Below are 23,102 nucleotides of genomic sequence, written 5' to 3' on the forward strand. Positions count from 1 at the left end.
ACTTACATTATAATGTCTCAAAAGTCCCCTGACATAGGGTATCTCTGTTGACGTTTTCAATCTAAAATGAAGATTTTTTTCTTTTTTAATTGGACAAGCTGTTTGGGCTGTACACTCTTTATGCGCCCAATGTTAAATGAAAATGCAACGTTGCCATTTACCTAGACCCATAACGTAAGTGAATGCAGTTATTGTCTTTTACACTAACATGTCGATAGGCATCCCTCATTTCAAACAATAACTTCATTCACTAATGTTGTGGGTCTAGGTAAATGGCAACGCTGCATTTTCATTTAACATTGGGCGTCTAAAAAGTGTACAGCCCAAATGGCTCGTCCGATATAAAAACATTCCTTCACTTTTGATTAAAAATACGGTATTATATTTGGAGATGGTTTCTCCTCTTACATTTTGCTGTAACTCTGATAATAACAGATATACCCTATGCCAGAGAACTACTGAGACATTATATATATCTAAAAGTTACTCTAAAAGTGAAAAGTTATTCTAAAAGAATCAATCCAAAACTCCGCAAACCATTAAGAGCTATATTACATACGAACGTGAACTGTTTTAAAATTATAATAGAATTGTCAATGTTGAAATCATAATCATGATTAAACACAGTTTATTACTTAACGATAATAAAAGGTTGTATAAAATTTTCTTTTTTCTCTCTCTCTCTCACGCAGTTAAAAACTAAAAATGGCTTTTTAATTTATTTTTTTCTTTTTTTCGATTAGGTGCCTCGAACGCTAATCCTGTTGTAGACAACTACGCCATCTACTAGCCGTGAGACGTACTTCATGAAGCCAAGAGCCTTACACAAAACCCAGGCACTATTGATGTGCTGAATTCCGGGCAAAAGGCCAAGAAAACAAATGAAATACTGCAAGCGTCAATTCTCGTTGTTTCTTCAGCTGGGCAATTGGTACGAAATAAATAAATAAATAATATTCACATGAACCTATTGTCGTTTAACATGTCGGTGGCTAAGCTATAAAGCCTTCATCTCTGATGGTCAAGGTTCGACAACAGGTCATATACGTATAACGAAGTAATGCAATGCAAGCAAAGCGTTATATTAATTTCAAAGAAACTGTACCGAATTATTTTATGAAGCACAACAGACGATCCTTGAGAGAAGTTACATCGGTTGTAATAATAATAATAATAATAATAATAATAATGAAATATGTAAGTTTCACGTCCTACGGATATGCCGGCTAGGCTAACGGAAACGGTGATGATAAAGAAATGAAGGAAATGGTGGAATGAAGAAAGTGGGAGGAAACGAGAGAACCTCGAGAAGTCCCACACATACGGTATTTATCCACCACAAAGCTCACTTGGCGCGAACTGAGATCGAACCTAGGACCCCATGCATCGGAAGTGAACGCTCTACCAATGAGTCCCCTCGGCCCAATATAATAATAATAATAATAATAATAATAATAATAATAATAATAATAATAATAATAATAATAATAATAATAATAATAATAATAATATTTTTCGTAACAAGCTAAGAAAAGAAAACTTACAGTACGTACTAATTTTTGTATACGGTTTGTTGCGATAAAATAAGTACTATTTTCTTTAGCATATAGCGATGTTTTGTTACAACCACTGAGGCTATCCTCACGAGCTACCACTAGAAGTAACTTAGTTACTTTTGCGCTACTTGGAAGAGAAAGACATTTTCTTTGAAAAAAAGAAATGAACTTCCAAGAATTAATATTTTTAGTGATGGAAAGATAGATTGCATTGACATTTTCGGTTTCTAAGGTATATATGATCAGTGTATAGCGAATAAATTTCCACTACCGAATTGTGTTCCAACGGATTTTGCCAACAGGACAGAAATAGCTTTCTTGAATGGTGCGATATATTATTTGCTAACTAAAAAAAATCCAGAATCGTTGAGTGGTGCTTTCTGAGTAGACTGGCGCCAACAAAGCAAAGTACGGAATTAAAAACAAATTATCTCCCTTTTTTTTAAAAAAAAAAAAAGTCTAAAGCAAATAAATTCGACAGCACTAATAGCAAATAATGAACAAAAAAAAAAAACTATACAGATGAAAATCAAATGAAAATTTCAATTTAACGTTCCACGATAAATACTTTTTTAGACTGAAAGAAGAATGAGTAATATGGTGGGCCGAATTTTTCTTTTTCGATTTTCAATTATGGATTGTTCGGAAAAGGTGGCCAATAAGTTCACACAAAAAATTTGAGATTTTTAGGACAACTCCTTGATTTGCCAAAAATGCCTTCAAGTTTTGCTAAAATCTATTTTTTGAAAATTTTAAAGAATATGTTGTTGTGGTGGTTGAGTTTAACGTCCCGTTCAGCGGCGAGGCTATATGAGACGTGGACCTACTGATTAACGTGGAATCCGAACCAGATCAGCTCCCGCCGGCAATCGAACTGGGTCTCCCACGCTATAAAAGATTATTATTATTATTATTATTATTATTTAGCTGTAGTATTCCAAACATCTAAATAGGTTCTGATTAAGTATTATTTAGGTGCCATGCCTTCTAAATCAGTTGATTTTTTTTATCGCCTCGTCACGTTTAAATGGCCAAAAACTGAACGTTTTGTTTTGGTATCCCACCGATTTCTTTCATTTATTTCCTTACGTTCCTTGCAATTACTTACATCATTTGTTCTATTCGATGTGTAAATGTGTCATATTTTTGAGTGACGTCGCGCAGCACGCCTTATTTACAAGTCCAGAAGTGGAGGAAAGTGTGGAGCGGAGTAAAGCGTTGTTTTTAATTTAATCTGTCAGACGGAATATATTTCAGGCGCTCGGACAGTTAGATTGCGATATTTATCCAGTATGTACGTGAAACTTTATCTTGTTTAGTACAGTGCTTTTGCATATTGTTAAACGAGAAGAGTGACATTATTTTCTTTTGTGCATTGTTATTAAGACGATTTTACGAATGGCTAATGCAAAGGGTGTAACAAAAGCCGCCACTGAATCAGAGTTGGAGAAAATCGTCAGGACGACTTTTATTACAAATCAGAAGAATTAAAAATAACTTAAATTATATTGTAAAACATCGAAGGAAAGAGAGTAAAATTATTGTAACATTTTTTTTTTTAAAATAATTTTTGAAAAGGTAAAGATACTGGCACTTAAAAAGAAGAGAAAAATAAAAGGTGATATTGTTATAGTATTTCCAGGCAACACTGATTTCTTCTTTCCTCCGAGCGTAGCGGACTCCCGACCGGGGAGTTGCGCTCGGAATTGTAAGGTGTGAAGATGTCTAATGGAGGCTATAGTTAACAAGAGGAAACGTGAAATCGTAATACGAACACGAGTTTGTGCAATCGATGTTAATAACTTCGTGATAATCTTGCTTTTTTGTTCAAAGGAGACAAAGTTTAATAATTAATACTCACGATTATATCGGGAAGTAAAAAGAAAGAGTGACTCGAAAACACTCTCGTAAAAAAGAAAAAATAAGTGGGTCAAGAAAGTGTGATTGTGAAAATCAAGGAATTGTTTTAATTCCTAGTGCAATTCAATTCTGGTATTGAAAGAAAGAAGAAAGTGAATGATTTTTTGTATAACTACTTATATTACCAGATTGTTAATTGCAGCAAGATTCGATATAAAATCGAATACTCCACTTTATTCCGTTTACTTAATTACGTTATTTGATTCCTTGGAAGAGGATAGTCTTACGTCTTTCCTTACTTATTTGTGGTATTTGGAGTTGGTTTAGTAAGCCAGAACGAAGGTCAATTTCCATTCGGAGGAGGACAGCGAGACAGAGGTGGTAACGAAAGGTATAAGACCATTATTGAGAAGGTAAGAATTGTTTCAATTTTACTTCCTTGTGACCCTCGTTAACTGTTAGGGCTGTGTTTTCATTAATACTTGTTGGTCGTCTCGTAGTTATCGTTCTTTAAGCAGGATTCTTCCGTTGTTCGATAATTTCGAAGTTGACTGATCCGTTATTATATTCAATTACCGATATTTTTACTATAAATCTCAGCTCGATCCTTAGTAATAACGTTTTTCAGCATTGGAAGAAGGAGAAACATTACATTGTTGTCTGGAAATGCTACGTTTATTTTAGAAAGAGAGTTATTAAGAAAAATTTAATATCAATAATTTGACTGGATCAATCCCAGTACCATTTTGTATTAGTGGGTAGCGTAACCGCTCACATATATTGTTTCTTGAATATACATTCTTGATTTGATCTTCAAATTTTTCAATAAAAGAAAGAAATAAAAGTATAATTATATAATACGTAAGGTTAGGTGGAGATTTGCCCCCCCCCCCTTATTTTGTGAATCAGTATCGTTTGACACTTGATTGTTTCAGATTCTCACTAGATAGCTTTAAGAACTGTTAAGATTTCGTATTTATTCAAAGAATTAAATTAAAGAATTAAATTTCTCCTTATATTTGCTGTTAATTAACGTAACGTTCAAATACGTCATATAAAATATATCTATTAATCGTTGAAGTTATTGTTGTTTCATATTGCTTTCAAATACTCATATTGCTTATTATTTTTTAATATATTTGTTATCTACATTTAGAACCAAATAAAAACAATAAAATCCAGAATTTGGTGTGATTATTTCCAGAATTTGTGTGTATGTATGTTTGTGTTATATTTTTGCAGCCGAATTTTTGTACGCTATTTCCTACTAAAAATTGAAGGAGAAGAAACCACTGATTGAACCAATAAAAGGTAAGGGTGTTGTTGGGAGGATTGAGCTGAGATCTTGTATAAAAGGAAATTTAGATGTCCCGCACCCAAAGCGCCTGATTGATGAAGGTTTTTTTTTTTTTTCTTTTGACCGGATTCTTTACGGGCGCGTTATAAGTTAGTTCCGAGCGCAACTCCTGTTCATTCAGTGAGTTTTTTTTTATTTAGTAGTAAAGAATAAGAGTTTATTTAAAAATAGCGTTCATTATTTTTTCAATATAAGATTAATTTGTACACTCAACCGCATAAGTGTTTACTCCTTAGTAGAGTTCGGTTGCTTTGGATTGTGAAATTAATAGTTAATTAACAGTTTGTTCACGGAATTGATAATCAGAAACTGGAATAAATAAGTATTTGGATTTAATTTACATTAATATTTATGAGGATTTCATATTTTTGAACGAATTTTCTGATCGCTGTCATAGTTACTTTTGTTCAGTTGATGTTGAGTGGTGTTGCTGGTGTAGTGGTACTATCTCTGTAGTGTTGCCGTACTTTAAGTATTTTGTAGATAAAATATTATTTGTTTATATTAATATTTATGTATAAATTGTTAGTTATATTATTAATCATGTGTTCTTCGCAGTTGAATGATTGTGTTATTGATATTCCTGAGGAATTTTCGGAATACGTTACGGTTGATCGTACTGGCTTTCCCGATAATAGTAATAGTAATATTGATGAAATATCAATGTCTCTTACACCTCCATCGAATATAAGGGGGATTAATAATTATTCAAGGATGGGAAACGTTAGCCTTAATATTAGTGAGCATAATACAGGGTGTTCTAATTTGTCAAGGGCAAGTCGAGATGTCAATGCTTCCTCTGTAAATAACGTTAATCCCTATTCTAGGCGAGTTGAATTTGAAATGCCAAATCAGATTAATATGAGTGGTCAGGCACAGGATCATAGATATTTAAATATGCGTAATTATTATCAAAGAGTAACTCAGATTAGGAATTCGACGCCGAAAGGTTTTTCTGCTCATACCACATACTTTAACCCTTTGACATCCAGATTTCCCGAGCGTAATGATGTTCAGTTTTCACAACCTAATAATTTGCAGTCTAATGAAGCTGGAAGTTCTAGGCAAGATTTATATCAAGGTTTTGAAGGGAACTTGATGTTAAAGTATACTTTTAATAAAACTAGTCAATATCTTGAGGATAGGTTCCGGGATATCAAAAGTTTTAGTGGTGATGATAGTTTACAGACCTTTGAGGTTTTGTATAGAATTGAAGAGTTGTTGAATTCCACTAGTTATTCAATACAAATGATTCTGACTGTCCTTATATCGAAATGTGATGGAGCCTGTTTGAGAGAAATACAGTATGCCCTACAAAATCATTTAAATTGGGATCAAATTTGTAAGAGGTTTACTTCATTATTTATGACTTCTGTTTCTAAACATACTTTAATATCGGAGAAAATATTTCGTAGGCAAGGTCTTTCGGAATTAGTAGATCATTATGTTCGGTCAATCATATATTCAATTAAGGTCTTAGGATTTGTAGGATCGGAAGGCGAATTAGTTGAGTTAGTATTGAATGGTATGAATCCTTCAATACGTTTTAGAATGTTAGATGATTATGTTCCTAAAAGCCGATCAGAACTGATTGAAATTTCTGTGAGATATGTATTAAGACAACGTAGTCAATTAGACTTTAATAGAAGAATGACATCTAGTAAAGGTCAAAATAATTTTATTCCTAGTTCTTCTCGGAAATTTGATAATAGAAAGTTTTCAGGACATAATGTATTCTCCGTTCATGATCTTACGGGGTCAGATAAAAATTTTGTAAAACCTCAGAGACAAATAATCGAGTCTGATGTACCGGGTTTTCCAGGTCGAGAGATTATTCCTTCTGAACGAAGTGATACAGTAGCTTCTTTTATTGATGGAATAATAAATGGACAGAGAGTTGATTGTTGTTTGGATAGTGGGTCATCGTTTAATTTGACAACATACAGGTTGGTGAAAAAGTGTGGTGCACTTCAATATATTAGAAAAGTTCCCGAACGAACTATAGATGCTGCATCTGGTCTACAATTTTCAACGAATGCGGAAATTATTTTATTTCTTAATTTTTCCGGACACTTTGAAAAAATTAAATTTAAAGTGGTGAATGAATTGCCATGTGACTGTATATTAGGCACACCATTCTTACGTGGAACTCAATCGACAATAGATTATGCATCGAATTGTTTAGTGCTTAGGAATGGCAATAAACGTCTTCGATTGAAATTTAAAAGAATTGATCAAGTGGATGGTGATTATTCAGGATTTAGATCCGGAGATAGGGGTGACCAGTCAAGACAGAACAGTAATTCCGAGAACTTTAAGTTTCCGGGAACCTTAAGACAATCTTCATCGGAAGTTAGATCTGGCGATCGGATTGACCATCGGGATCCGCAACCTAGATTTAAATCAGGAGATGTGGTAGGCCACTTTCGAAAGGATAGTTCTAAAACATCTTTTGGAAATTCTACGAAATTGAAATCGAAACAGAGAAATTTTTCCAGATTACCATCGGGTGATCGTGATGGCCAACGTTCGGATGTTCGAGTTTCAGTTATGATGGATAATAGTGAACGTCGTAAGGGTGATGGACATGTAGCTAAGGAAGAGAGTGATGATCTCTTGTACTCACATCCTGGTTTATACTATGGCAATGAAGAACATATGGTTTCGTTGTATCTTCGTTCAGAGAAGAAATTTAGTCGATTCCAGAACATTGGTGTTCAATGTGAAATAAGTTTAGAAGACGTTGAACGGAAATTATTGCATATTACTGCTCCAAGTGATTCCAACTTTAAAGAACTTAGAGATCTGGTTCGTAGTATGGAGGAGAACCCTATAGGGGATCGAAGTATATGTGATAATGGGATTGAAGCAGACGTTTGTAACACTTTATCTAACACATCGCATTATGATTTTGCTTCAGTAGTCCCAGACCGGATGGAAGATCTAGTTGAACCCAGTGGTGTTGTGAACGTCAATCAACGTGGAAGGGATCAGGCACTCCAACAGGTGTTGTCACCTGTTGCGGATACTAATATTCGGAAAGAAGATATAGTTTCTTGTGTCGAACAGAAAAAGAAGAGGAAGAAGAATAAAAAGAAGAAAAGGAAGGTTGAAAAGAAGAATGATGATGTCACCTGCAACCAGATGGTATCAAAAGAAAATCCGTTAACACAGAAGGTCGTTTCTCCGGTGGATAATTTTGATAGTGATTCGCAAGCTTCGGACTTTGATCTAGAACAGGCTAATAACTTTCACAAATTATTACATCGAAATAAAAAGTATTTAGACCCGGAGTTAACTCACCAGGGGAGGAACCAACCTGAACTAAACACACAGGTGAATAAACCTGTTAAAATTGATAGTATTAACACACAGGTGAATAAACCTACTCAGGAGGAAGATAAGCTTAGGACTTGGAAATATTCGGGTTCGGATATTGAAGATTTTGTATCTGAGGTTAAAACATCTTATAATGATGTTATAAACAAAAAAGTAGGATGTATTAAAGACTTCGTTGGTCGATTATACTTGAAAGAACAAAAACCTTTTAAAGAAACACCATTTCCGATACCTCGACAAAAGGAACAGATTTTTGATTCTCAAATTAAGGAATTGATTGATCAAGGGATTTTAGTCGAAGTCGATCATTCTAATTATGCCAGTGCGTGTTTCCTCGTGAAAAACAAAGACGGTACGCATCGTCTAGTCGGGAATTTCTGTAAAGCGAATTCATTGATTGTTAATGACGTATATCCTTCGCCTAATCTCGAGGAATGTTTGACTGCCTTGGCGGGTAATACAGTGTTTTCCAGGATGGATCTTAAAAAAGCATATCTACAAATCTACCTCCATGAAGACTCTAGAGAAATAACTACCATAGTAACACCTAAGGGTAGTTATCAATTTACTCGAATTCCGGTCGGAATTAAAACTGGAGGTAATATACTCGCCCGGGCAATGGAAAAGATTCTCGGAGATTTGGTTAGTGAGGGTGTACGCATTTATTTTGATGATGTCCTTTTAAGTACAAAAACTATAGAAGAACATAAGAAATTGATGATTAAGGTGCTTGATCGTTTTCGAAAATATAATATAACAATTTCTCCAGAGAAGAGTTTGTTCTTTTATAGGAAAATTAAGTATCTTGGCTATATTATAGACGGTAGCACTATGGAAATAGATCCATCTAGAGTGTCTGCGATAAGAAATATACCTCCACCCAGGAATAGAAGGGGTTTAATGAAGATTTTGGGACTTTTTTCATATTATTCTAAATTTGTTCCTCAATTGCAGGAAATTATGGTTCCCTTAAGCGAACTTAAGTCTATTAATAGAAAATTTACTTGGACAGGTGAGGAACAAAAGATTCTAGATAAGTTGAAAGATCTGTTGATTAACAATATAGTTCTTAAAACACCAGATTTAAATAAAAGGTTCATAGTTCATGTTGACGGGGGAGGACGTGCGATTGGAGGAGTCCTCGCTCAGAGAAACGATGAAGGTATAGCTGTCCCTGTCGCATTTTATAGTAAACGACTCTCGGAAGCAGACAAACATAGGAGTATTTACGAGATTGAGTTTATCAGTCTCGTAAAAACTATTTCAAGATATAAACATTATTTAATTTCAGAATTTGATATATATACAGATAATAAGGCTTTGAGTTGGATCCTAAACAACTCAAAGAGATTGTTGAAATATGGCCCTTTGGTAGAGACCTTGTGTCAATTTAATTTTGTTATTCACCACATCCGCTCAGGAGATAACATTATAGCTGATTTTTTAACACGTATGCATGATCCTTTTGAATTCAATATTTGTGACAGTCCTATTGGTTTGCCTTCATTTAGAAATAATATGAAAATAGCAAATACTTGGCGTTTGCCATTAGTTAGGGAGCCAATAGATGTTTTGCAAAAAGAAGATCCTGAACTATCGAGAATAATAGAAAGACTAGAAACAGGTGAACAAGTTAAAGGATATTCTTTAAACAATAAGATTTTGATGAAAAGAACGAATTCTGTCATCAATCCTTTCAAAATAGTAATTCCAAAAGGACTACAACGTGTTATTATTGAATATTTTCATGATGACCGACTTACGGGCTCTCATTCTGGGGCTTTTCGAACTTTAAGGAAAATCATGAAAAGATTTACGTGGAATAATGTCGTGATGGATGTAAAGCAATATGTGAGATCGTGTGATATTTGTCAGCGTGTTAAGGAATCGAATCAAAAGAAGATGGGTCCTTTAGAATCTAAAATATCTAAAAGAATAAATTCTTGTTGGGCTTATGATATTATTGGTCCACTCCCATCCTCACAGGGCTACAAGTTTATTTTAATAGGGGTAGATTATGCAAGCAGGTTCGTAGTCTTAGAGAAAATGAAGAAGATTACTTCCTCCTTGTTAGCTAAGATGTTTATGGACATTTTCAGTCGTCTAGGGTATCCGGAGACTCTGGCAACTGATAATGCTTCGGTTTTTGTATCGGAGTATTTCTCTAAGTTTCTCTTTGGACTTGGTATTAAACATATAAGAATTAGCCCATACCACCCAGAGGCGAATCCAGCGGAAAGGTACATTAAAACTCTGAAATCGGCGATGAGAGCTTATTGCTCAGATAAACAAACCCAATGGTCCAATCTTATTCCTGAGCTCCAGTATTCTTTAAACATCTGCGAACATTCAGGACTGAAAGGTGTTCCAATGGAACTTTATTATGGACGTCCGAATTTTACACCATTAGAAAACCGTTGGCACATTTCAGATCTTGATCTTGAAGTTAAATCAGGTAAGGAGTTATGGCAGAATGCCTTATCCAATATGGAAAAGGCTTGGAATAAGAGGAAAAAACTAATGAATCAACGGAGAAGATCAGTTGTTGTTCAAATTAATGACAGAGTTTTAGTTAGAAGTCATGTAAAATCGTCCTTAAGAGAAAATATATCTAAATCGCTTAGCGACAAATGGATCGGACCTTTTGTGATCAGGAGATTCCTTACATCCAATACACTTTTACTTTCAAATGAAAATGATGACCAAGAGTCATATAGAAGGGCTCATGTTTCTGAAGTGAAGAAGTATTTTAAAAGGAGAAACCAGAATGATATTAACGCTTAAATAGACAGCAATGCTCGATATCAACTGACAAAAGTAGTATTTTAGTATCTTTGTGTGTGTTAAATGTATTTTATCTTTGGCCAAAGATGAAACTTTTTAAAGGTATTAGTAAGTGTATTGTGTAAATAAATATTTCCAAAGATAAACTTTTATTAAGGTATACATAAGTTGTTATATATTGCAAATAAATAGTTCCAAAAATAAACTTTTAGTAATATATATATATGAAAAGTTTGACATGTTAATTATAAATAAATGCAAATTTATTAGTCGAAATAAAAAGCTTGAAAGTTTTAAAGAATAAAATGAATTTTAATGTGTTTTTCGAATTTTTAACAGAAATCGCCAATATATGCAATATATTAATGTGAATTTTTATGTTCCTAGCATTGTCTTGTATCCTGAATTCATGATGCTGCCAGATGTGTCTTTTTTTCCCTCGAGGTGGGGGAAATTGTAACAAAAGCCGCCACTGAATCAGAGTTGGAGAAAATCGTCAGGACGACTTTTATTACAAATCAGAAGAATTAAAAATAACTTAAATTATATTGTAAAACATCGAAGGAAAGAGAGTAAAATTATTGTAACATTTTTTTTTTTAAAATAATTTTTGAAAAGGTAAAGATACTGGCACTTAAAAAGAAGAGAAAAATAAAAGGTGATATTGTTATAGTATTTCCAGGCAACACTGATTTCTTCTTTCCTCCGAGCGTAGCGGACTCCCGACCGGGGAGTTGCGCTCGGAATTGTAAGGTGTGAAGATGTCTAATGGAGGCTATAGTTAACAAGAGGAAACGTGAAATCGTAATACGAACACGAGTTTGTGCAATCGATGTTAATAACTTCGTGATAATCTTGCTTTTTTGTTCAAAGGAGACAAAGTTTAATAATTAATACTCACGATTATATCGGGAAGTAAAAAGAAAGAGTGACTCGAAAACACTCTCGTAAAAAAGAAAAAATAAGTGGGTCAAGAAAGTGTGATTGTGAAAATCAAGGAATTGTTTTAATTCCTAGTGCAATTCAATTCTGGTATTGAAAGAAAGAAGAAAGTGAATGATTTTTTGTATAACTACTTATATTACCAGATTGTTAATTGCAGCAAGATTCGATATAAAATCGAATACTCCACTTTATTCCGTTTACTTAATTACGTTATTTGATTCCTTGGAAGAGGATAGTCTTACGTCTTTCCTTACTTATTTGTGGTATTTGGAGTTGGTTTAGTAAGCCAGAACGAAGGTCAATTTCCATTCGGAGGAGGACAGCGAGACAGAGGTGGTAACGAAAGGTATAAGACCATTATTGAGAAGGTAAGAATTGTTTCAATTTTACTTCCTTGTGACCCTCGTTAACTGTTAGGGCTGTGTTTTCATTAATACTTGTTGGTCGTCTCGTAGTTATCGTTCTTTAAGCAGGATTCTTCCGTTGTTCGATAATTTCGAAGTTGACTGATCCGTTATTATATTCAATTACCGATATTTTTACTATAAATCTCAGCTCGATCCTTAGTAATAACGTTTTTCAGCATTGGAAGAAGGAGAAACATTACATTGTTGTCTGGAAATGCTACGTTTATTTTAGAAAGAGAGTTATTAAGAAAAATTTAATATCAATAATTTGACTGGATCAATCCCAGTACCATTTTGTATTAGTGGGTAGCGTAACCGCTCACATATATTGTTTCTTGAATATACATTCTTGATTTGATCTTCAAATTTTTCAATAAAAGAAAGAAATAAAAGTATAATTATATAATACGTAAGGTTAGGTGGAGATTTGCCCCCCCCCCCTTATTTTGTGAATCAGTATCGTTTGACACTTGATTGTTTCAGATTCTCACTAGATAGCTTTAAGAACTGTTAAGATTTCGTATTTATTCAAAGAATTAAATTAAAGAATTAAATTTCTCCTTATATTTGCTGTTAATTAACGTAACGTTCAAATACGTCATATAAAATATATCTATTAATCGTTGAAGTTATTGTTGTTTCATATTGCTTTCAAATACTCATATTGCTTATTATTTTTTAATATATTTGTTATCTACATTTAGAACCAAATAAAAACAATAAAATCCAGAATTTGGTGTGATTATTTCCAGAATTTGTGTGTATGTATGTTTGTGTTATATTTTTGCAGCCGAATTTTTGTACGCTATTTCCTACTAAAAATTGAAGGAGAAGAAACCACTGATTGAACCAATAAAAGGTAAGGGTGTTGTTGGGAGGATTGAGCTGAGATCTTGTATAAAAGGAAATTTAGATGTCCCGCACCCAAAGCGCCTGATTGATGAAGGTTTTTTTTTTTTTTTCTTTTGACCGGATTCTTTACGGGCGCGTTATAAGGGCTATTGCCGTATAAAGACACGCGGTAGTCTTGTCTTTATCCTATAAACATACATGTACTATTGTCTCTTTCTCAAGCCTTCAGGTCGTCTACAAATTACTTGCATGCTTGTGATATCTCTTGTCGCCAGCAGGAGGCACCACAGCTAACGACAACTATCATCCTGATTACGAACTATTACGAATTACCGTGACTGACAGAGGTGCTTTGTATTTGCAAGGGTTACGAACCCCTAAATATTTCGCCTACCGTGTATGCAACCCGTGACTCTTAAATATGCTGCAGTTTGCATATTAATGTTACTCACAGACTAAAATGTTTGCTTTATAAATAGAATTGCTCTGCTCTACTCTGCTCATTACGAACGCTACCAGAAACTATTATTAGCAGATAATTGTTCATCTTATATACATAGTGTCTTAAAAATCTTCTTATATAAGGTAACTCTGTTATCAGAGTTACAACAAAATGTGAGAGGGAAAACCTTCTCCAAATATTGTTTTCAATTTAACATGAAGTATTTTTTCTTAAATCGGAGTGCTGTACACTCTTTATGTGCCCAATGTTAAATGAAAATGCAACGTTGTAATTTACCTGGATCCACAATAAGTGAATGAAGTTACTGTTTTTTACACTAACGTGTCGATGGCCAGCCCCCATTTCAAACATGTCTCCATTCACCATACTCTTACAAAATTTATTCACCTCCCGTCCCTCTCTCCCCTCCCCGAGCCCCTTTATTAACGGCAACGTTGCATTTTCATTTAACATTGGGCACATAAAGAGTGTACAGCCCAAACGACTCGTCCGATTTAAAAAAAAAAAAAAAAAAATCCCTTCACTTTAGATTGAAAACATAACATTTGGAGACGGTTTTCCCTCTTACATTTTGCTGTAAGTCTAATAATAACAGAGTTACCGTATGTCAGGGGACTTTTGAGACATTCTGTATAAATCTTCACATCATTCAATAGAAAATAATAAATAAATAATTGAAGTTTAAAGTCACCTCTCTTGTTTTCAGCCGTATGATATGTACTGCGTTACTTTGTTAATTCAAAAGTTTGGAAGGCGTGCTTCTATTTAATGGCCAGGTATACGAAGCCTTAAGGGGGAAAAAAAATAATAATGACACTATTGTTTACTTTAAGCTACACTAAGAAAACAAAATGACATCACATTTTCCACAGAAGCCCATCCTTTGATGATAGGGAAAAAAGAGAGAGGAAAGCTTTACACTAGTTTCAGTACACGAACTGTAAATTTACTTTTTGAATGAAAAAAAAAAAAAACTATTCAGAAACTTTGAACAGACTACGTAATTTCCTTGAATTGGTATTTAGCGTGGATACCAGCAGTGATACTTTATGAGACGTGAAGCAACAGCATAACGAGAGATTTAAAACTACATGTGTTCTCATCTTGAATCAAATCAAGATATTCCGCACCAAAGATGGATAAAAGAAATTGCTGCTCCTCGAAGAACCGCTGTGTGTTAAAATCACAACTTTTCAGAAGAAGCAAAAAATATTCCGAACTCTTTAAAATTCTGCCAAATACACAGAAACACTTGAAAAATATAATAAATTTGGTTCTGCGTATATTATGCACTGGACATTGTTGTAGCTTGCGTCAACAGTATTATATTACTATTTTTGTATTTACGTAGCGCCTTTATAAGCACATAGCGGATTTGTATACTGTACATTAATCAATGCGCACATGATGAGAACCAGAAGCATGTAATTTCCATCTATAATTTTTCATTGTTGTGGCGAAACAATTGAATATTAACTTATGACATTATAAGGGTCGCTTCTTGACAGCCTTCTGGTTTATTTGCACCACATAACTCATTTTCGATAAAAATATCACATATTGGTTCTTCGAGACGATATAGCCAAGACAGAGCCCTGATTGTATTTCCTTTTTTATTTATTATTATTCGTTCGCACTTAGATTAATGGTATGCTCTATCTGAAATAATAAGAAAACAGGTTGAATGTAAGTTGTAATTTTACGTGCTTAAAAAGACTTGGTATTAACGTTTATCCCAATAAATGGGACTAGTGTTGAACCTGGGGTAGCAAACCTCCATGAACGTTACTGTCATAGTTACTACAGAAGTTATTTCCGATCTATAATAATGAAATTATACACCTTGTGCAGCACCACCAAGCGGGAAGAGGAGGAAGCTGCCAGTCGTGTGGCCACTTCGAGCATTCTGGACCATTGACTGCGTCACAGGTGAAGTGCATATCGGAAAAAATGATGCCGAAAGTAAGTACTTCTTGGGACGGCTACATAACTGCCCTTTCCGACGTGAATTACAGCTATAGTGCCATTATCAAACTGTGCAAGGAGTTTGGATTCACTCCGCTTTATGCAAAGTAGTTTTGATGTATGATTAGCGTCATACTAAAGGCCTAACTACTGCAGGAAACATGTTAGTCGAACTCTTTAGTATGGCATTAATCACGCGTCAGAACGACTCTGCATAAGGCCCACTGTGTCCAAAAATGGCATATCATGGGTGTTGAAAGGGACAGGTAAGGCGAGGCATGGATGATTCCTGTGGGGCAGAAACAGGAGCAATTCCCGGCCTGCCACTAGCCGCATACGAGCTAGAATTCGGAAGTCGGGGCTCTGGTCACCAGGGAGAATCCACCCACACAGAGAAGTACTGCGAACCGGCTACATACATCACTGAAGACAGTGTGCATCATCGTTCACCGCGATTTGAGATTGGTAAAGCGACGGAAGGGCCGTGTCCATAAGCCCTTGCCAAAACACATCCAGGAACGTCGCTCCAACTGTCGAAAGCTGTATGAGCGGTACCTGACCGGTGAAAAGTGGAAGTTTGTTGTAACACTGGACGAGGCATATGTTTATCTGAATGACTGTCACAAGCCACGTGCAATTTATTATTATTATTATTATTATTATTATTATTATTATTATTATTATTATTATTATTATTATTATTATTATTATTATATCGATAGGTACGAGGGCCTTTCAAAGATGGTTCACTGAACGCAAGGAAAGTTTTGGCACAGGTTAGTGCTGGATACTTGTACCACGGCAAGCTGACCATACATCGTGTAGCCAAAAATACGGAGGTGAATTCAAAATATTATGAGGCTAACGTCCTGACAACCATTTATCGCCATGATATTTCCCATCGCTACGGAAGGGACAAGAATCGTGTGTGGGTGCGTGAAGACAAGGCGTCAAGTCACACATCTCGTTCAACCCACCTCTTCTTTCAACAAATAGCAGCAGAAACTGGACTTCGTGCTACTCCATTCACAGACATTCCAATTATGTCCCCTGATGTGTCACCGATGGACTTTTGCGTCTTTGGCCTCCTGGGACGAGCCTTGTCTCACAGAAGACCCCGCACCGTTAAAGAGCTATGGAAAGCCTGTCAGGAGAGTGGTTGCGGCTTGATATAACTACACTGCGTGGCATTCTCCTACAGTGGAAACTTTGGTGTCGAGCAACTGCTCAGGTGTAGGGCCACCAAACAGAGCACTATCGGCGACATGGTTTCTCTTAAGGTAAGTGCAGGTTGAAATCGTCACCATAGATCGGAAACAACCTCTGTATAAATGTATGGAAATGTCATGGAAGTTACTGCTGTTCAAGCTTTCCCGCGGGATTATCAAAACGCAACATATTGAATGAGCTCTGGAAGCTATCCGTTACTAGCAATTCAGATTTAGAAGGTTTGACACAGATTATAAATACGGTAAATTCACCACACAGTTGTGCTGATTTTTTTTTGAGATAAAACTTTAAATAAGCGCCTCATACACAAATTTACGTCAGCATTTTTACTTAGTCGGAAATATCCTACTCTAAATCTGAATCATTCTTATTCCTACAAGTACTGATACTTTTAGTATTACAGGTAAAAATTACGGAATAATTTATTGAGAAAAGTAATATTCAAAGTGGAAATCGACAGGTATATTATTACGGACATTACGGATAGGGATGCGCACGAGGCAAGATTTGTGGCTGTCTCGTCTCGAAAATGTGCTGTAAAAGTGGTCTCGACTCGAAAAATGTATATTTCTCTATTGGAAGAGCCGTCTCGACTCGAATTGTCAGGAAAATCCTGTCTCGACTCGTCTCGTGCGCAACCCTAATTATGGAAAACGGAGGTCAAAATATAAAACGGAATTTTAAAAATATACAAAATTACAAATCCTCAAAAGTGTGCGAGAAACTGTGTATTTTTTTTTTTTTTTCATTTAGAAGCTTTTGATCTGGTACCATTTAGGACACTGTTCTGTTATTTTTTTGAGGATTATAACATTCCGCTGAAAAGACCTAAGCAAAAATTTGTGGTGATCACCCAAGCTTTCTACCTAGGTGAATTATTTGTATTAACAGTTACAAATAATTGAATCTAAGAACTAACATATTTCTCAAATGTTTTGTTCACGGAACTAGTCACGGTTTCATCGCAAACTGGACTATTTTATCATAGCTGACAAAACTTATCTAACTGTCAATCAGAGGTGATCGCTAAAGGACGAATATTGAGTTGATCCGAAATTGGAATATACCGAAGAAAACGGGAGAACCATCGGAAGCCCTACGGAAACGATATTTCCACCATAAACATACGCTAGCAACACACACAACCATTAATACCGTCTGGTGTTGCCGAACATTACAGTCGTTGGGCATACTCATTAATAGGCAACAAACTTTATGCTTTATACGGCTGTACATTATGGTTTATTTTTCCTTAAATTATGCTTTATGATGCTTTTTTCTAAATTATGCCTTAATATGCTGTTATCAAATGCCTGTTATCATATATGTTATCAACTGTTATCATATACCGTATGTTTTATTTTACTCGTTTTCATTACACAAGCATTGAAAATGTGTATGAAACTGTTCAGTTTCCCCACTAAAAATTACATCAATACAACATACTACCACATTTTGTGCAGTTTTACTTAAGCGATGTTTCGAAACAGAAACATGTAGCTGTACAGTATACTTCTCATATTTAATGAACTCAGAACAAAGAGTACAAAATAGATTACCGCCTTCTACTTTAAACTCACCAGTTCTCTTACTCCCTGAGATTTGCGTATAGCTACTCTTGATTTTGGCCTCTTGCAATAAGCACAATCATATTGCATGCCTTTTAACACAAAGTGATGGGACAAAAAAATCCTTCTGAGCAGAAGGTGCTTAGAGAGGAGAAATTTGAAGTTTCCACACTTGATTTCCATTGATTGCGGCATTGATAACAGTCTTTGTTGATCATTTTTTTCTTTGGCACAAAATATATTTGGTCTAGGAATTAATTCGTGCGGTTGGTACGCACACATTGAAGCTGTAGTACAAACACAAAATACATAAATACCTTAAGAAAAATATTGTCCATCGCTAGCCACCACTTTCGCCCATCTGTCAGGCAATGTACGGATTCCGTGGCGAAAGAAGTCCTCATCCTTGGAAGCGATCCAGTCAGAGACCCATGTTTCGATATCTTCTGAAGAAGTAAACCGCTGTCCAATCAAATCGTTGTTCATGCAATCGAACAAGTAGTAGTCCGAAGGAGCAACGTCTGGTGAATACGGCGGGTGGGGTAAAACTTCCCATCCGACATTTTCTAAATAGGTTTTGACCGGTTTTGCGACATGTGGGCGAGCGTTATCATGTTGAATAATAAGTTTATCATGTCTGTTCTCCCATTCTGGTCGTGTTCTGGCCAGAGCTTGCTTCAAACGCATTAATTGTCGTCGATAACGTTCCCCATTCATAGTTTCACCCGGTTGCAGCAGCTCATAGTACACCACACCTTTCATATCCCACCATATGTACAGCATAACCTTTGCACAGTGAATATCTCGTTTTGGTTGTGATGGACCTGGTTCACCTGGTTTCACCCAGGCCTTTTTTCGTTTAGGGTTCTCGTAATGGATCCACTTCTCATCACCCGTAATAATTCGATGCAGAAACTCCTTTCTGCTCTGTCGTTGAAGCAGCAATTCGCAAATGGTTTTTCGTCTTTCAACGTCTCTGTCTTTCAATTCATGTGGAACCCAATGTGACATCTTTTGAATCATTCCCATGGCTTTCAAGCGTTTGGAGACTGTTGTTTGATCAACGCCTAATGCTGCTGCAAGTTGTTCCTGCGTTTGACACGAATCCTGCTCGAGCAATGCTGTCAATTCTTCGTCTTGAAATTTTTTTTTTGGCTGTCCAGCTCGCTCTTGGTCTGCCAAGCCGAAATCACCACTTCTAAACCGTGCAAACCACTTCTGACACGTTCGCTCAGCTAGAGCATGGTCACCATACACTTCCACCAAAATACGATGACTTTCAGTTGCACTTTTCTGCATGTTAAAGTAATGCAGCAGGACACCCCGCAAAAACACTTTATCAGGCACAAATTGCGCCATGTTCACTTAACTACAAACTGGTGTTGTTGACGCTTTAATCCACTGCCCTATACTACGAACGATACGCGATGACAGGGGTTTGCAACACATGTGTGGATACACGGAACTGTGGGACGCTCCGTTCGTTGCGCCATCTCTTGTCCACCCGCACGAATTAATTCCTAGACCAAATATTAACATATATTTCTTAACTATACACATACACGGGATTCTGTAATGAAAAGCATTAAGCATTATGCTTCAGGCTTTATTTTTGTAAATTATGCTTTATTATGCGTATAAGATTAGCAAATTTGGATATGTAGAGTGGTTAAAATAACAGATTTAGTACCAACCATAGGTGAAAATTTCCATTATGCTTTTACTGCTTTTTATGCTTTAAGGTTGCCCTACTCATTAGGAACAAGACGCATCGCAATATCAGTAAAGCATTATTCTCCTCCACAACAATTCAATCCCGCACATAGCACGAACAACAAAGACTCCGCTTCAATGGTTTGTATGATAAGTATGGCTGCATCCGCCCTGCAATCCAGATCTGGTACCATGCGATTTTCATATTTTCGGCAAGCTTAAAGAACATCTGGATAAACAATGGATTGCTAATGATGAAAGCGTTCAAAAGGCGATTTGCCAGTGGCTCCGTGACCAATAAGCAGGGTGAAATGTTCAAATTGTCGTATACACAGAACTATGTCGATATCACAAGAATTGTATCTGTGTCGCTTTGCAGTGTAATGTTTCACGCAATATAGCATGGTTAAGTTCTCATGATCACATGCAACGTTCTTTTTGAATGTCCCTCGTATACCTATATAAAATTTAATCAGTTTGTCTTGAAACATCTCTGTTAGGATCGCTGCCACCATCTCTAATTCCGGAATCTTGACAACTTTATGGCAATCCATTAAACTGTAACCACCACATGGTAAATTACTCTCGAGGCAATTCATTACTGCTTTATCAAGCAGCATTGCTATTACATCAGTTGAGCGTTCTCATGGTCATAATCTCATAGCAACACCAGCATATTGAAGAAAAAACTTAAAGTTGCACTGCATATATATATATATATATATATATATATATATATATATTAGAAGCTCAATGGGGAAAAAGAAGTACAAGTGAAATGTATTTCATGTCTTAGTATGTGATATTAAGTAAATACATTGAAGGCAAGTAAAAATTATAAACATGAATGACGAAAAGCACGAATCTTATCACAAAGTCAAGGGCAGGGATGGGCAACGCAAAGTTGGATGTAGGAGATAGTGTTAAATGAAACTAAAACAAAACTTTTTTGCCATAAAGAGGTCTTAAGGATCAAGCCCTAGCAGTAAGGTTTGGTACTCGTAGCTTCAGGGTCATACAGAATTAGCAAATTGTTAATTAATTCTGGTCTGCTTAATGAATTTGCTACTCCTTTAATCCACGTAGGTCCTCAATTGCCATCATGATGCTTATCGCAGTCGGAGATTATTTCAAGGGTAAACTCAGGTCCAGTGCTGCTTGACTGTGATTATCGTAGGGAGTTGGTAGACCAGCAGAGATAGGACGTTAAAATATAGAGGAAACTAGTGCTTAAATATTCTCAAATGTATACTCATGTCCAAAGTTATTGTCGCATATCTATAACTGTCTTCTTGTAAGAATATAATTTGATAATGATTTTGCATAGTACTTTTAATGTGTGTGTAATCAGGAAATGTATATTTGTGGTAAATTTCATAGGAAAAAAAATATAAATATGAAAACCATAATGAGTAAAATAAAATGTAACTAAATGGACAACAAAATTTTATTTTCCTTTCATTGTTCTTATTTACTGTTCTTTCGGCATGAAATTTACCACATGCTTGTCTTTGCCGATTATACACATATTAACATTATAAGAAATACCGGGCGAATTCGTTATCAAATTATATTACTAGAACAACATATTTATAGACATGCGACAATAATTTTGGACATGAGTGTACATTCAAGACTGTACCTATCGACTGTCACGTGGTATTCTGTAGGTTGTACGCCAACAGTGAAATAAGTAAGAGATCTGGTGTACTAACTTTTTCATTTTATCAAACAGAAGACTAGGTGTAAATGAATCCTTAAACTTAAGTATATGAGAACAGTTTTAGTATTTTTCGGCAATTATTTGTCAAGGACACAAACGAATATAACCATTTCATGTCAAAATGATCTATACATACTATGACTAACAGAGGCGTATTTAAGGGGGGCTTCCGGGCTTAAGCCCCACCCCCGAAATTATATTTCCTATATTAAAGTAAATGAAATATCTTGCAGAATTTTCATATTTCTAAGAACAAAGTTAGGCAATCGTCCCCTCCTTCCCCACGAAACAAAATCGTAAATACGCCACTGACGACTACTATCAACGTACAAGGTTCAAGGTACACACAATCTGCCATGAATGTTCCTCGTGACATTCTACCATAAATTGCCTCATATGAGCTGAACATACGGAACAATTTTCGGCCACAATTCCTCAGGATGTGATCGGATTATAACCATGTTGATTTTAGAGTATTTACACCACCACTTATCTAAAAACATTTTACAAGTGGACATCAATTTTATTAGTCGAAAATGTCCTACGAACCACCCTACTCTTATCCCCTTCGAAATCAATTTTCTTTTTTAATGTTTCCATCACATACCACTTACTATAACAATATATTTGAAACACTGTTAATCAAATGTTCCTTAATTTTACAGTATGTTTGTATTAATAGAAGAAAATGCATATTGTTTTTTCTAGTAATTGAATGCTTTCTTATTAATGTACTACCTGTAAGTACCCGTCGTTGCCTAATTCTGATTAATTCGATGATTAATTCGGTAACCTCCTGTTTCGCAGAATGCCTTAAAGCTATGCAATATTGCCAAGTTTACAAATTCCTGTATCGCATGAAAAGTTCTGATAGGACCTCAATATTAGAAATATTTGGTGAAATGAACAAAACAGCAAGTGCGGCTCGCAATAAGCCTTGTCGCACAAGTGTAATCGTGATTTACTGCAATGAAGTGTGAAATGAAATGAAATGAACTCTTTGATTTTTACATCCCACGGTTATGCCGGCTAGGCTAAAGGAGACTGTGATGATGAGTAATGAATGAAATGGTGGAATGAAGAAAGTGGGAGGAAACGGGAGAACCCCGAGGAAACCCACGCACACGGTGTTTGTCCACTACAAAGTTCACTTGGCGGGGGCTGGGAACGAACCCGGGATCCCAAGCACTAGAGGTGAACGCTCTACCACTGAGCCCCCGCGGTCCCCTGCAATAAAGTATAAATTAAGGCCAACCTCGCCAAACCTAAATTTACTTTTAAGAACCCGAGTACGACTGTCTAAACGTCCCCACAATCTTCTACGAGAAGTTAAATTGCCT

At 35.7% G+C, this 23,102-nt stretch overlaps 1 long non-coding RNA gene across 6 annotated transcripts in view; it reads right to left on the reverse strand.

The window, feature by feature from the left end:
• Positions 1-23,102, reverse strand: part of LOC145690020 (uncharacterized) — a 449,583-nt gene that overhangs the window by 254,474 nt on the left and 172,007 nt on the right. The gene's annotated exons all lie outside the window — the stretch shown is intronic.

This window comes from Thermobia domestica, chromosome 7 (genome assembly GCF_964235325.1).
Source record: "Thermobia domestica chromosome 7, izTheDome1.hap1.1, whole genome shotgun sequence".
Lineage (NCBI taxonomy): Eukaryota > Metazoa > Arthropoda > Insecta > Zygentoma > Lepismatidae > Thermobia > Thermobia domestica.